The 14,703-nt window shown below is 36.4% G+C and overlaps 1 protein-coding gene across 11 annotated transcripts in view; it reads left to right on the forward strand.

The window, feature by feature from the left end:
• Positions 1–2,440: 2,440 nt before the first annotated feature.
• Fer (FER tyrosine kinase) overlaps positions 2,441–14,703 on the forward strand; it is a 459,302-nt gene continuing 447,039 nt past the window's right edge. For 3 of the 11 annotated variants that reach the window (XM_048811559.1, XM_048811563.1, XM_048811562.1), the window contains exon 1: positions 2,441–2,606. The gene's annotated coding sequence lies outside the window, so the exon portion shown is untranslated. The remainder of the gene's footprint in view (positions 2,607–14,703) is intronic. The other 8 variants (XR_007350573.1, XM_048811568.1, XM_015484209.2 and 5 more) reach the window with 5 other exon arrangements.

Consider the following 14,703-nt stretch of genomic DNA (forward strand, 5'->3'; position numbering starts at 1 on the left):
ACAGCTCAGACTTTAGAGCTTAATATCTGGGCAGACCACTTTGCCATGAGGCAGGTGATCTCAAGGACCTGCCAAGGCAGTGCAGGAACACTGTGGAGACTCACTGCGGTTCTCTCAGCCACAGCCAGATGCCACCAAGCTCAATACCCTCAGGCATCTACCCCAAAGTCCCCAAACCTCCTGGTCCTTTGGATTCTTGGTGTTCATCAGCCACTTAGTCAGGCTAATTTAGGCTAAAAACATACAAAACAAAATTATTGTTAGATTATTGGGTAGCCCACAGAGCTGAGGGGACAGCTCAAAAAACAGACAAGAACCAACAGGGCCACACTGCAGTGTAAATCCCACCACACGCCCTCTGCTTATGAAGCCGCTGCCTCTGGACATTCACTTCCACCCAGTAGGATCCTGTTCCTAGACACTGGCTACCATAAGGTCATCTCCCGAACCTCACATCACACAGGAACATCCTACTGGCCAAGACTGGGTCACATCTACCCTAGCTGCACCCCACCCCTGCATGCCCGAACTGCTAGGTAGGGAATAGAAGGAAAAATTAGTTAACAGTCTTCAGGTTCAATCTTGAGAGGCATGGCTGCCTTTTTGTAAAAATATCATTTTTATGGGAACTTTAACTAGTATATTTTGACAAAATCATTGTTTTTGGTAGAAATTAGAAATAGGATTAAAAGAATATGTGATTTTCATGGAGTTGATTGAACCTGTATATCATGATAGATTGCTAAATTCACCCTAGTTGTTCTAAAATCTCAATAGGTTCAGTGTCAGATCTCTATGGATTTTTTTCTTGTCATACGACCCACAATTGAAGGTTAATAATGCTACAACTGTGGATTGTGAGTATGATTAGGAACAAATTATATTTAAAAAGTAAAGTTTTAACATTTTACAAGGACATTACGAAGATACTGTGCCGTCTTGTACTCTAATTGTTATTTAAATGTTTGATGTGCATTTATTTATTCTCTCAAAGTGACTGTAAATCCTTTAGGGCATACAGATGACTGCAACTTGTATTATTTTCTTATTCCCCACAGACCTATAGTGCTCTGTGAGTAGCAACTAGTTAATGAACAAATGGCTAGCTGGCTGACTAAAAAATATATATATGCACTATGCATTGCTTTTCCTGTAGTAGGTTTATTCTACAGTCACTTTCATGCTTGTTATCACAATGAGAACACATTGGCATGAGGGGTGTGTGTGGTTTTAGGACACGTTTCCTGAGGTTGGGGTTCCATCTTGTTCAACTACACCAAATATAACATTCTCTTATTTCAGACGGATTTGTATTTCATGAATTCCTGCTTAGTAATGAACGATAAAATACATTCACACTCTAGGAGGGTGACAAAAGCAGCCTCTGAAGATAGATGATTGAGATTTAAGTCTAAGATCCTGCAAAAATAAACCCTGTGACCTTGGACATGTTGCTTCCCTCTCTGAGGATTAGTTCTCCCATTTGACCTGGGGTTATGGTATCTATTCCTCAAAGAGTCATCCTGAAAACTAAATGACTGCACCCAACAAAGTCATGTCTCTGGCAAACACTCCAAGAATGCTAATCATTGTCAGCCCTGCTTCTAGGTGGTGCGGGTGGATGGTAGGAATGCTGCACTGCTGAGCTCATAGGCTCTGTCCCTGGTGACCCAGTTAACTTTGCTCTAAACCATTGGCCACACCTTTTTGTCCTGCAAGGTAAACAAAGCAACCACAGTGGGGTGGAGATTTGGTGAGAAACTATAAACCTGGCTTTAGTTCAGATATCTAGTTTAAGATAGAGGAATAAAGGTATTTTTATATATCACAGAGATAGAAAAGCAAATAGGGGCACGGGACACTCTTCAGTATGATTAAAATGTTACATGATTAAACATTTAAACATTTTTAAAATTTATCCTTGGTAACATAATTGAATTACTCATGCTATTTTGTGTTTCAGCCAGTGTGGGATGGGTTTGCATTTTGTCACTTAAGAGGTCTACCATGAATTCATAACATTACCAGGTTTACTTCTTAGAACTTACTGTTTTCTCACAGATGCTCAGACATATTTAGACTGACCCACTATCAGTGGTAACAAAATTCTATCATAGGCCTACATATCATACACTCTCCCCCCCCACATTAGGATCAGTTAAATAATTTATGATGCATTAATGCTGTGGAACATTGCCTTGTTCACAGTGAATTGCCAGCATTCATTTCCACCCCTTTTTAAGTTAGTGTCACAAGAAGAAGCTCTCTTGCAGCTAGGGTTCTGGACTTACATTCACCAATGAGAAACATGTGCGATTTGAAAATTGGAAATAAATGGAGGCCTCCTTCCTCATAATGAGCTGCCAGCTCATTAGTGTTTGCAGCCTGGCTCAGCATTCCTAGATCTAATTATCAGCTTCCTCATAACCTAGAAGCAGTTGCCCAGATGCAGCAGACAGGGTCTGGTCACCAGCTTCAGGAAAACTGGGGTAGTTGTAGGGCTCAAGCTGTGGAAGCAGCAGCAGTTTGCTGACTCTAGATCATAGTGGTGCGCCCTTGAAATCAACATCCAGGAGCAGATTTCTATCTTCCTGTCCACCAATTTTGTAAGTACCTAATTTCCTGCTTAAATCCCTTTCTATCTGAAGTACCTAAGTGGTTTCTGTTACTTGCACCAGCTCCTGATAGATACTAATGCTATGTGGATGTCAAGAAGAATTAAAATTTATATGGGCTAGGGAACAATATTCAAGTTGATAGCATAAGAGTAAAAAATGAAAATAGAGAATGAATTGTATTTCTATGTTTTAAAAATAAAGTGTGTATAATTATACATACATATATATGTTTATTTATACAGAGAAAAATTCAAGAAGATTAAATAAGAAAATGAAATTAGTAATTGCTTCTGTTATTGTTATTTAAATGTTTGATGTGCATTTATTTATTCTCTCAAAGTGACTGTAAATCCTTTAGGGCATACAGATGACTGCAACTTGTATTATTTTCTTATTCCCCACAGACCTATAGTGCTCTGTGAATAGCAACTAGTTAATGGACAAATGGCTAATGTGGTCTGAGAGAGAGATTTACATTTCATTTATATATTCCTTAAACTGTTGGTTAATTATTTTTGCCAGGCTCATGAAATATATTTTTTTCAATTAAGTGTGTTTTGTTTTTGTTTTTTAAACCGGGAATTGAATATAGGGGCACTTTACCACTGAAACACATTCCCAGCACCTTTTACTTTTTATTTGGAGGCAGGGTCTCACTAAGTTCCTTAGGCCCTCACTAAGTTGCTGAGGTAGGCCTTGAACTTGTGATTCTCCTGTCTCAGGCTCCTAAGCCACTGGGATTACAGGTATGTACTACTGCACCTGGCAAAAAAAAAATAATAATAATAATTATGAAAAAGTGACAGGCCACAGGTGGCACATGACTGTAATGCCAGCAGCTCAGGAGGCTGAGACAGGAGGATTGTGAGTTCAAATCCAGCCTCAGCTACTTAGTGAGGCACTTAGCAACTCAGCAAGACCCTGTCTCTAAATAAAATATAAAAAAGGGCTGGGATGTGGCTCAGTGGTAGAGCACCCCTGGGTCCCATCCTCAGTACCAAAAAAAAAAAAAAAAAAAAAAAAGTGGCAGGTTTCTATAATGACATGAAAACATAAGAAAAATTCCATTATATATTACCTTTAAATTTTTGTTGATTTTTTTCACAGTGATATATATACACTTTATGACCTTTTATTTTAGATTATACATAAGTAACATTTAGAAAGTGCTTATTATGTGCCAAGAATAGTGATTAGAAATTCATTTAAGTTATATTTCATTGAAACTAGGTTGTTATTGATTTTTAAGATTTAACAATAACATATATATCACTAAGAAAGAACTTTAAAAAAAAAAACACTAAGTGCAACATCACACAAACAACACATTGAACCACATGTTTCTGAAAGTCAAATGACTTCTATCTAAAGTTAATGGGTGGGCTGGTGATGTAACTCAGTGGCCCTCAGCCCAGTATGAACAGTGCCCTGGATTCAACCCCCAGCACCAATAAAGTCAATAAGAAATTTTGTATACATTGGTGTCTGACACCTTAATGATGGTTCTACATAAAACATGAATTGGTCATACCAGTATCTCATTACTTTGATGTTTCACTATTCCAAGGAATTTTACAGTTTCTCTTGGCATTGGCTGGTGTATGATAGGTTCATATCTCAGCCACAAAATGTAACACAGCTTCCTCTTTGAGGCTGCTTTGCATGAATATGTGGAAGTGTAGTCTTTTTTTTTTTCCAAGAACAAATGTTTGCTTTGTCACATATAAAATTTAAGCACCCCCTACCCTACTTCTGTGTCTTTGTCCTTTCATAACTTATGTATCCATGCGGAATCATAATGGAATTTTAAGGCATTTTAAAAGGGCAATTCTATTAAAATTGTGTAGTGCCAAAATGTACACAATTTAGTCAATGTGAAAACCACACAAACAGCAATGGTCAAGTTCATGCATATGTGGCAGCAGTTCTGCATTTGTATGGCACCAACAGTCACTTGTACAGCCCAATTTCAGAAATGGTAAAAGGTGAAAAAATAACTCTCCATAGAATATTAAGAATTATGATGTTATTCATTTGATTTGCAACTAATCTTTTTTTTTTTAATTTTTTATTTGTTTTAATTAGTTATACATGACAGTAGAATACTTTTAAACACTTTGATGTATCATGCATAGATGGGATATAATTTCTCATTTTTTTGTGTGTACGTGTTGCAGGATCATATTGGTCATGTAGTCATGTACATACATCCAGTAATAATGTCTGTTTCATTCTACTATCTTTCCTTTTCCTGATTCGCAAATAATCTTTAAGTCCATTTTATTATTCTTCAGATGATAAACCTGAGAAACAAGAGATTATCAAGATACACAATCACTAGAAGCAGATTTTTTAAATGTAGTCAACCTGGTTTTAGTGACCAAATATTACCCTTTAAACTCTGTTGTTGCCTGCTTACTCTAAGACTTTCCTTTATTACTGGAGAATATTCATATGGCATCTTAATTCCATCAAAAGAACAAGTATCTATTTAAACATTATCAAATATTAGATTAGATGGCTTCCAATTTTTCCATCATAAATTACACAGCAATTAGCATCATCAGTACAAATGATTTTCCACAATCAAAAAGGAATATATACTTTTAACACAAAAATAATACTCGCTGGGCACAGTGGCACATGTCTGTAATCCCAGTGACTCAGGAGGCTGAGGCAGGAGAATGGCAAGTTCAAGGCTAGCCTCAGCAACTTCATGAGGCCCTAAGTAATTTAGTGAGAACCTGTCTCAAAATAAATAATAATAATAATAAAAGGCTGATATTGTGGATAAGTGGTTAGGGACCCTGGGTTAAATTCTCAGTACCAATAATAATAATACTCATTCTAGAACATTTGGAAGATATAAAAATTATAAGCATGAACATAACAAGGCTGCTATGATCTCATCACTTACTAGCATTAGCAACATGTTGATGAGTTTCTCTTTTTTCATACATCTTTTCACATAGTTTAGATTATAATGGAAATACCTTTCAAGATTTTGTTTATTCACTTAACATATTGACTTGTTAGAACAAATTACCATGAACTTTGTAGCTTAAAACAACAGAAATTTATTTTATCAATGTTCTGGAGGCTACAAGTTTGAACTCAAGGTGTGGGAGGGCCACTTTGCTGTCTCTGCAGATAGGTGCATAAGAGATCTCTTCTTTGGCTCTTCCAGTTTCTAATGATTTGTCAATGGCTTTAGCTTGTAGCCACATCACTGTCATCTCTGCCTCCCTCTTCACATTTGCTTTGCTGTGCACCTGTATATTCTCTCTCTCTCTCTCTCTCTCTCTCTCTCTCTCTCTCTCCCTTCATATGTGAGTGTGTATATGGTGCTAAGGACTGAACCCAGGGTCTGCTACATGACAGGCAAGACTTCTACCATTAAACCACATCTTCAGTCCCTCTTCTGTCTCTTGGCATTGGATTTAGGGCCCAAGCTGGTAGGCCAAGAAGATCCCATCTCAAGATTTTTAATTTAATTGTACCTGAAAAGACCTTTTGTCTAAATAAGGTCACCTTCACAGATTTGGGAATAAGGACATAGACATACCTTTTCTGGAGCCACCATTCAACTTACTACAAGTATCATAAACATTTTCTCATATTATTAAAAACTATTCCAGAAATTTTTAATAGCTGCATAATATTCTAGCATGTTTCCCAACATTCTAGCATATTTACCCAATTACTATTATTTTAGATAATGAAAACTTTTCTGCTAGCAACAATATCTTAATTCACAATACTCGATTTAGTAGGTCAGATTCCCATAACAGAATATACTGATTCAGTACAGTTGAATAATTTGGAGCTCTTCCTTCCTTCCTTCCTTCCTTTCTTTCTTTCTTTCCTTCCTTCCTTCCTTCCTTTTTTTTTTTTTTTTTTTTTTTNTGGTATTTCCTAAAACTTTTGCTGATTTTTTTTTTTTTTTTTTTTTTTGGTACCAGGGATGCTTAAACACTGAGCCCCTTTTTCAGTTTTTCTTTGGAGACAGGATCTCACTAAGTTGCTTAGGGTCTCACTAAGTTGCTGAGGCTGACTTTGAACTTGGGTGCCTCCTACCTCAGCCTCCCAAGTCGCTGAGATTACAGGCAAGTGCCATGACATATGGCAATTCTGCAGCTCTTAATAAATACTACCAAATGTCTCATTTTGTTTTAAGGAATTTAAAACATTTACACAGTAAAATATTCTTTTATTTTTTAATTTAGTGGGGAAACCAAGTGACTATGATGAAATGGTGGAAGGGAGGATTGCTTTAGGAATGAAAAAGGTAGGGGAATAAAGAGAGAATACTTGGACCTGGGGTTGTGGCTCAGCAGTAGAACGCTCGCCTCGCCGGTGCGAGACCCTGGGTTGGATCGTCAGCACCACATAAAAACAAATAAGTGAAATAAAGGTATTGTGTCCACTACAACTAAAAAATAATTAATTAGAGAGAGAGAGAGAGAGAGAGAGAGAGAGAGAGAATACTTTAGGAGGAAAGCCTACTGATCCTGAACTTATTCAAATGGAAAATGAAGTTTTTGTCATTATTTAATGAGGAGTAAACAAAATACTCAAAGAAAAACGGGCAGCTCTGCCCATTTTCTGGAAGAATGTGATTATCAGATCATAGATATTATTACATGTGCTGGCCAGGCTATCAAGCCTCGAGACAAGATGGTCAGAGACAGAAAAAAGGGGGTTGCGTGACTAACTGCTACACTAACAAAAAGGACAAAAGGCATATAACCAACAAATAATGGTTAGGTCTTTGATGTGATGACTGATCAAAACGTTTTGTTGTTATAATATCCTAAAATTATAAACATAAGTAGAGTCAATAATAGCCAATTATGAATATCAATTTGCCTGATTCCTTTGGTACCTCAACACATTCTCTTCAAATGCTAGACACACTCCAATTAAGGGAAACTAATCCACATTATTCAGTATTCTAGAGAAAATAGAGCATCAACATTTTCATACTGCTTTTAAAAAGTTGTAGATATATTGGGCATGGTGACACATGCCTAAATTCTCAGCTACTCAGGAGATTAAAGCAGGAAGATGACAAGATTCAGGCCATCCTGAGCAAATTAGCAAGCCCTGTCTCAAAATAAAAAGGGATAGGGATAGTCATTGGTATAATATGTGCCAGGCCCTGGGTTCAATCTCTAGTAGCACAAAAAAAATAAAAATGTTGTAGAGAGATGACAGATGAGTTTGTGTGACTCTGTGGAGGCCCGGTGTTTTGTGCATCCCACTCCCCTAAATAATGCTATGCAATTGTTTCAGTTAAAATTAGAAGTGAAAGATTTCTTACATCTTGGTGATTATTTCGTTATTTGTATCTTTTTAAGAAGACTGATGATTCAACTGATCTGGATTCAAACATTAGCTCTGTCTGCTTTATCCTTGTCACTCTGGGCAATACAACCCACCTTTGAGATTAAATGTCTTTTGTAAAATGAAGATTGTAAAGTTTATCTTAGATAATTGTTATAAAGATTAGAGGTACTGCATATAAAATTATTGCACAGCCCAATCATCTTATATAAAGGATTAGGCAGTGGAGTGGCCAACTCAGAACCATATTCATTTCTCAGATGTCATTAAGCTCACTACTGTTGGTGGTACTGCTTTAATGCCAATTTTTTTTGTTTTTGTTTTTCATTGCTGATGCCAACCAATTATATCTAAGGATGTTTCTATAGAATATATATATTCCTCCCCCAACTCCCCATAAGGAAAACTTCCTGGAGTGAGTCACTGTCATGGAGTCTACATTTAGGGTAGATCGATACTTGTGCCCTTCAAAAAAAAAGATCAATCATTCACAGCACATTGGAGAATGTTCATGTTGATACTGTAGCTAACTTATTTTCTCTTTCTTTCTTTCTCCCTCCTCCTCCCCCACCTCTCTCTATCTCTCTCTCTCTCTCTCTCTCTCTCTCTCTCTCTCTCTTTCTTTCTCTTTGTTCTTTTTGGTAATGGGGATTGACTGAACCCAGGTGTGCTTTACCACTGAGTTACATCCCTACTCTTTTTAATTTTGATTTTGAGACAGGGGCTTGTAAGCTGCTGAAGCTGGCCTTACACTTGTGATCCTCCTGCCTCACCCTCCCCAGCACCTGGGATTACAGGTGTGTACCTCCACACCTTGCTTTAAATAGTGTTTTTTTTTTTTTTTTGAAGTAAACTAAAAACATCCTTGGCAAGAAGAGACTCCTGATGTCTGCAGCCCAATCAACCCTTCAAGTAAGAGACAACTTTTTCAGCAAGTAAGGGGTCATGTACCCCTTAAGGAACTTGTACTTCAGTAGCTGAGAGGTCATGTACTTCTTAAGGAAATGCAAGGACAGCAGAAAAAATACAGAAGTTTGTTACCCTGGGTTTACGAGATCTTGATGAACAGATGAGTTATCATGGGTATATTTGTTCCTTATACAACCCAGAACCTAACACAGTGTGGCCAGAACATAGTTGATGCTCAATAAATGGTTACTGAGTGAACAGCCCTTCCCATTGTGTGGCACTGTTGATATTTGGGAAGTTCTTCACATATAGAACCTCAACTAGTTATTTTAAAGTATGTGCATTTCTATTCCAGTCTCCTAGCATTTTCCATGTTTTATCTTGATTCATTAGATAGAAAAAGGAAGCATATAAAACTTATCATTAACCTTTTGTTTTGACATGTAATTAACTAGGATTTATGAGATGCTAAAGGCTGCAATCTCTGGGAAAGAGAGCATACTTGTATAAATAGGGGTATTTTTGTTTAACTGAGTTTGGGATAACATAGTCATTTGTTTTCACTGAGACACTATATACCTGATATATTTTTATTTTAAAATGGCTAATGATCTTCTAAACAAAGTAGAAACATTATTTTAGTTTAATCTTGGTCTAGAGATCTAATTTTTAATTTTTCTCCACCAAAATTGAGAATGAGATCAGGTCAAGTCAATGGAAAACATTAAAAAGGATGAATTCACTTTTCATCTCCATTTTGTTATGATGTTTTTATTATTGTGTCACTATTGTGATTCAAAATTCTTGTGTCAATAGAGTAACATTTTGGATGAACCAAATAAATCTTAAAGGAAATTTTATATTAAACTAGACCTCTTAACTACTTGCACTACGTTTTATAATTCTTGGCAAGCAAACTTTTACCAACTAATCGGCTTTTTTTATCAAAAGATGGAATTATTTTAAAGTTTTCTTCTCCTTTATTTAGGAAGAAACATCTTTTCATCTAAATTTAATAGATTACTTTCAAGAGAAAGAAATACTTATAGTAAGTAAACAGATTATAAAGTGTCACATTTCTCATTTATCTGGGAAAATGTCTCATTGACTTGCCAAAGAAAATATGAAAGATTCTCAGTCTTGGCAAATTTCCCCCTAAACTTAAAAGTAGTTCACATTCTCTATCTTGCCAAGAAAATGACATTCAAATTCACCCTGAACTCTCTTTTACCTTATAGTTCTTAGTCTCCTAAATCTTAAAAAAAAAAAAAAAAGTACTCTGCTTTATCATGCCATGTGATTACAGAGACTAAAATGAGCATTTCTCTCATACTATGGGAAATCACTTTTTAAATCTTTCTAAGTTGATTTCCAAAGTTTATATCAGAAATAAGAGATACTTGCTTGATACTTAGCAATCTTACATGGCTTCCTGTTTATTTCAATTCTCAAATAGGAGCTTTACTCTATCATTATTATCACTGTTATTACTATTATTAGTCTGCCATCAGTACTGTTTGCATTCTGCCAATCCCCTTTCCTTGTTGTTAGTTAGATGTAGGTGATCTTTTGCTCATAAACTTTATTATAGTCTTCACAGCACTTTCCCACATTTACTTTTCCCAATTATCTGAATAACACTTATTGTGTTGCATGATTTAATAATTGTCATTAAACTATTATTATGTGACTCTTATGAAAAAGATGTTTTAAGATTTTTAAGAGTACAAAACATGAGAGTTGAAGGAAATAAAATATGTCCAATAATAAGAACAAAGAAATATGAGGAAAAAAAGCAAAATTTAGTTAGCTAAACTGCATTTTCTTCTTTAGGCAGTTGTGTACCTTTCTCATGAGACATAGTCAGAGGTAGGCTGATCTAGGTTTGTCTTGTCTTTGTTCACCCAAGATAGGGAAGAAAATGGCTCCTAGTTCCCAATTCTCTTACCTGATCACCATGAACTTGGGCATTAGTCTTCATTTTACATTTTGACTACTATCCTCAGAGAATTTTTCTGTTTCCTGTGATAGCAATGATTTCTCTTTTGAGAGTTTAAATCCAAGGTTAAAGCTGATTATTCCCACAACCTTCTTGTAAGTGTTTTGTTAAATGGCACCTGTCTGTGCTTAAATATTAGGTACGAGAGCTATTAGGAGGAAAGCCAGGAGGATGGCAGACATAAATATCTTTTTTCTCTGTTGCTGGGACAAGGTGACCTGGAAGACAGTCACTATATTAATGTTAATGAGGATAAACAAACCCTGCAGAAAGACTGAAATAGGGCCCAAATCACAATGTTTAGTTCGCAGCATATAAAGCTCTGTGGGCGGAATGCAGAGATGAATATACTCTGTCCCCAAGAAGCTCATTGTCTAGCTTTTTTTTTTTCCCTCCCTATGAAGATGAGAAGAGAAGCTCCTGTAAAACTGGGGCATCACTAGTGAAAAAAATGTTGAGGAACTCCTCAGAGAGGGCCAGTTGAGCATTTCACAGGATGAGAAAAGTCAGACTTCGTGTGGCATAGTATTTGTGGGAAAATGGAACACATTTTGCAATTGATACTAGTCATCCCCAACCTTTTATTACCAAACTCATCAAATACCTGGTATACCACTGCCATCTTTATATCCTTACTACTTTATTTCTTAATCTCTTGAGATCCTATAGTCAGATAACACCTCTGAAACTACATCCTGTCATTTAACTGAAACTACCTTCTAAAAGAATATAATTCCTTGAGTATTAATTTGATGGTATCGTGTATGCATAACTGTAAGAAGATTATAGCATGAGCTTTGGAATCAGGCAGACCTGTGTAAAAGTGCTGATTCTACTACTTACTAGATAGCTCTGTGACCTTGAGAAAGTATCTTTAAAACCTCACCTGTGGAATAGGGAGAATAGAATCTGCTCAAAAAAAAAAAATCATCTGGAATAAGTAAGCTAAGATATGTAAAACATCTACTCAGAGCAAGGCACATAGTTTTTGCACAATAACTTCATGATTATAATTTTTATAAAGATTTTACTTTCTTTATTCCTCCTGAATTTCTGCAACATGTAAAAAATATCACTGTCTCATACTTAGAAAAATTGCTTTATTTGTTTTTTCCAGACAAATCCTTAAATAATCATTAATGTCCAATCCTGACTTCTATTCTTTATTCTATAAGAAGCTGATATCACTTTTTGCCCAAGTATTGAGGGGAAGAACTCTGAGTGTGCTATCACTTTGAGAGAAGTAATAACCTTCAATGTAGGGACATAACCAACCCAAAGCTGGGGCAGGAGTCATCAATCATACTCTGACCTCACTCTTCTCCTGCTGGCTGATCATTGGTTTCCTGCTGGAGCTGAATCCAACCCAGGAGTAGGAGCCAAGAGTGTTGTGTACAAAGAACTTCCCAGAGTGGAGAAAAAGTGGGGTGAAAAGTGGACATGAAAAGGCAAATAGGAGGTATCTAGTAGAAATGAATCGATGGAACATGTATGTCTTAGTATGTGTAAACATGGTTTACACAGCATTCCTTAGAGTTCTGGAGCCAGGGAAATCCAAAGTCAGGATGCTTCTACATTCAGTGTCTGGTCAGAGGACTCTTCCAGTTTGTGGATGGCATCTTCTTGCATCCTTACACTGCCTTGAAAGAGATCATTTTTATTGTAGAGGCACTAATCCAATTAATGAGGGTGTGACTTTCATGATATAATTATCTCCCAAAGGCCCCACCATCTGAAGCCCTGGGTTCAAATCCCAGCCCCACCAAAAAAAAAAAAAAGTTGTCAGGTGGTGGGAGAAAAAAATTCAGTTCATAGCAATAGGTTTACATATGATATGTCATTAGCCCTCCTAAACAAATTCACTTAAATCCATTTCTTAAATTAAAAAAGGAAATCAGACATATTTATATGCACATGTATATATTATCTATAAAGAAAAATATTGGTAAATTCAATTACATTAAAATTAAAATACATTGGGGGTATAGGTCGCCGGTAGAGCAGCACATACTTATGATGCACAAGGCCTTGGGTTCAATCCCCAGCACCAAAGTAAATACAAAACTTCTGCTTAGTATGTAATTTATTAAAATCTATATGGTAACTCAAAAGTGCTTAAAAATGTTTTTTAAATTTCTTTCTTACAAATCAAAAAAATCTTCCTGTTGTTTGTTTAAACTCTTAATTTGCTGAAAAAAAAATAGTTTATTAAGTAATCCCTGGCAGACTTCAGCTTGTGCTCTATCTGAATACTGATAAATTTTCAAATCAGTTTGATGAAAATTAATTGTTCTACAGATACTATCTTTGATATGCTCCATAGGAAATGCAGCTCTCGTCTTACAAATGCCTGAGCATTGTATATGAAACAGATGCAATTAGAAACAATTACAGCAGTGATGAATGGGTGATCCCATTAAAGAGTCTATTATTTTAATCTCCTATTTAGCACTAAATTTAACGGGTATACTCAATCCTCTAGTGGTTCTCAAGCAGAGCTGGTGTTGCCCTCTAGGGGACATTTGGCCATGTCTAGAAACTATTTGTTTCACTGGGGTAGGGCGCCGCTGCTACCAGCATTCAATACATGGAGATGCCAAAGCACTTCTATATAGCTTACAATGCACAGGATAGTCTCCCACATAAAAATTATCCAACCTCAAACCAAAATGCTAACAATGCCAATGTTTTCTCCTCTAAAGGAATTAAAACTATGTATCAACAGTTTTGATGGACTAAAAGTTTTCATTTCTAAAAAAAAAAAAAAAGTTTTTGAATTAAAAAAAGACAACACAGCCAGGCCTGGTGGCACATACTCATAATCCCAGCTACTTGGGAGGCCGAGGCAGGAGGATCACAAGTTCAAAGCCAGCCTCAGTAACTTGGTAAGGCCCTGGATAACTTAATGACACCCTGTCTCAAAAAAGGGGTGTGTGTGGGGCACTGGAGATGTGCTCAGTGGTGAGTACCCTGAGTTAAATCCCCAAGCCAAAAAGAAAAAAAAAAAAGGAGATAGAAAATATGCAAACACATATATACACGTATGTCTATACATACATATTCAGACTATTTACACAAACAGGAGATGTGTTTATAAATTAATAAAACTGCTTTATTATCATGTGAAATTAATTGTTAACATTTAGATAATGGTTTACTCTTCATAAAGTACTTTCTTAACACTCTGGTGATCTGTCTTCATTGCCTTTTATTCCTATGATCATAATTTTCAAATAGTTATCTCTAGCCCATACTTCAAAATGTTACCACACTCTGCTGATGTTTCTGTTCTCAATATATCCTCCATCACTCCTTCTGCATTAGTTTTGACCTCATCCTTGTTTCCCTGGATCACTATATGACCCCATTGTCTAAGAATATACCAATCTGTAATTACAAAATAAGGAAATATCCTTTTTTAGGTATAAATTATAGTAATTTTGGTCCCAATTATTTCTTAGAAATCAAGAACCTTCATCAACCTCTGAGTGCTTTCATCATTCTGCCGTGTGGTATCTTAAGCAGGTTTTCAGGGTTCTTGTGCCCACTAAGCCTCTAAGGCTGCCATGTCTTCCTGAAAGATCAAACTGAGTCCTCAGGTAGGCACGTGTTTCTGCAGATGAATTCTGTCACCCTGGGATGAAGGAAGAGGTGTACTGCTCTCTCCTTTGCATCTCTTTTTGAAGCTCAGGACAAGCCCTTCCTGAATTCCCCACAGCATAACCAAGTTCAGATCATAACTTTGACAACACTTGACAGCAGGTTTAGAAATTCAAGGAAGGAACGTAGTTAAAACTTGCCCAGGCCCAGACCCATGCAGAGATCCTCATT

This window comes from Marmota marmota, unplaced genomic scaffold, assembly GCF_001458135.2.
Source record: "Marmota marmota marmota unplaced genomic scaffold, marMar, whole genome shotgun sequence".
NCBI classification, from domain to species: domain Eukaryota; kingdom Metazoa; phylum Chordata; class Mammalia; order Rodentia; family Sciuridae; genus Marmota; species Marmota marmota.